Here is a 2165-nt window from a genome sequence, read left to right on the forward strand (position 1 = left end):
AGAGACTTCTTCAAATCATCGCGGTCCAGGGAGCAGGAGAGTCAGTCGTTCGAGACGTCTGTGTGACGAGCTCCAGCGCAGCCAGGCTCAACCCTCTACGGAGACGACTCACAGCCTCGTCCTTCTACAGCGTTCAGCGCAGCAGAGTGGAAGTAAGCGCAAGTGAGACAGAAGTGAGTTTGAGTTATTTAATCGAGAGTGGGGAGCGGAGCGACAGGCAGAGTAAATTCAGTCTTGGATCCCAGGGGAAATAGGCTGGCATCCACTGACCCACACAATTACGCGTAGCTTAACGGGTTACTCGCGGTAAATAAAATCACTAGTAGGGGGATAAACTGTGTCGGGTGGTCTTTGGGAGTGTGAAGAGGAGGGTAGAGCGTGCTTGGTGTTCGCGTACCTGTACGATTGTTTACAGTAGTGTTTAGCGCCCGCGTGCCTACGCGACTATTTTCGGTGGTGTCCAGCGCTCGAGTACCTGTGCAATTGCTTACAATAGTGCTTAGCGCTCGCGTGCCTGTGTGACTGTGTTGCGGTCACGCGCCTGCACGATTGCCTAATAGCGAGGTAACGAGCTAAGCGCCTGGCATGCACGTATTCGCGCGGCTGTTTAAACGGCCCTTTAATCGGAGCGAAGTGACCCCCCTCCAATCAGCAGCATGCGCACGGCAGATGCCTCTGGCCTCCCACCCCCGACCCCCCACTACCTCGCGTGTGATTGGTGCACGGGGCTCGGCAGGTGGTAGCGTCGTGTTTGTTATTGCCCGAGCGCGTGGAGCATGTGTGTGAGGGAATCACGCATCGGCGCGCCGCACCTGTTTGTTCACGTGTGGGACGGGGTTTTACTTTGCGAGCGCGCTCACCGGAGCACGCCGCCACTGAACAGCGTAGCGCATCGTAAGCGTCGAGCAGGTGGCCACATCCAATTGAAACATGGCAACGCGGGCAGCCGTAAAGTCGGGGGCGCAAGGGGGCGAGGGATTGGGGGTCGGTAGCCCGGACCCCACAGAGCAGCTGGGGGGTAGTGGGACAAATGTAGCGGGGGAGTCGGGAGACAACGGCCCCGACAATTTGGTGATGGCGCGGGACGGTAGCCCCCACACACCACATCTGCTGCATTAGACTCTCTGAATCAAATTTACAGTAGCGTTGATAATAAGCAATACTGTGCCTGTCTTTTTCTTGACCTGTCCAAAGCTTTTGATACAGTAGACCACAACACCCTGCTTGGTAAACTAAGTTGCCTCGGTTTTTCCAAAAACACAGTAAAATGGTAAAAAATTACCTCTTTTCTCACACCCAAACTGTATTCACAGATGGTTGGAGGTCAAACAGTTGTAGAGTAGGAGTTAGTGACGTCATGTCACGCTCGCCCTCTGGTACGATGACGTCACGGATGGTGACGTCATGGACATGGGGCAGGACAGTGACGTCATGTCCCCCTGGGGGATTTAAGCTGGAACCCGTCACGGGTTCAGGGTCGTTGCGGGGAGCCAGCAACGGGTGAAGTTGGAAGTTGGGACCCAGGGTAGGGGGAAATTAGCACCAGGCTCGGGGAGCCTGGGGTGTGCTAGGGACTTCCCCAGTACCCTTACCCTGGGGGAGCGATGGGACCCAGGGTAGGGGGAAATTAGCACCAGGCTAGGGTAGCCTGCGGGTGCTAGGGACTTCCCCAGTACCCTTACCCTGGGGGGAGCGATGGGACCCAAGGTAGGGGGAAATTGGCACCAGGCTAGGGTAGCCTGCGGGTGCTAGGGACTTCCCCAGTACCCTTACCCTGGGGTGTGGAGCGTAGGCAGTGAGGGGGCAGTACACGGAGTCGTGTCCGAAGAGAAGTCTTTAATAAAATAGCTGGCGCAAGCCCCTACATGAAGATCTGCCTCCGAGTCGTCATTTACGCCTCAACACAGTGTTAAGATAAAGGGGTTCCACAGGGTTCCATCCTCGGCCCCCTCTTATTCTCTCTTTATGTCAATGACTTGGGCACTGACCTGGATCATTCCAGGGTAAATCTTTTTGCAGATGAGACGATACTGATTACTGCTGGCCGCTCTCCGGATGACGTGATTGCTAAGCTCCAGGGTGATTTCAACAAACTACAACATCAGCTAGTTGCTCTTAAACTAGTCCTAAATACCTCCAAAACCAAGGTGCTATGCTTCTCACCG

General features: G+C 55.2%; 1 long non-coding RNA gene across 1 annotated transcript; it reads left to right on the forward strand.

Moving 5' to 3' along the window:
• The first annotated feature begins 771 nt into the window (after window positions 1–771).
• Window positions 772–1870, forward strand: LOC142905635 (uncharacterized). The gene is made up of 2 exons (XR_012929665.1): window positions 772–1525; window positions 1708–1870. It is a non-coding gene; the product is annotated as an uncharacterized LOC142905635 (long non-coding RNA).
• The last annotated feature ends 295 nt before the right edge of the window (window positions 1871–2165 follow it).

The sequence above is a fragment of the Petromyzon marinus genome, chromosome 56, assembly GCF_048934315.1.
Source record: "Petromyzon marinus isolate PM22_M1 ecotype Great Lakes invasive population chromosome 56, UKy_Petmar_22M1.pri1.0, whole genome shotgun sequence".
In the NCBI taxonomy this organism is placed as follows: Eukaryota; Metazoa; Chordata; class Hyperoartia; order Petromyzontiformes; family Petromyzontidae; genus Petromyzon; species Petromyzon marinus.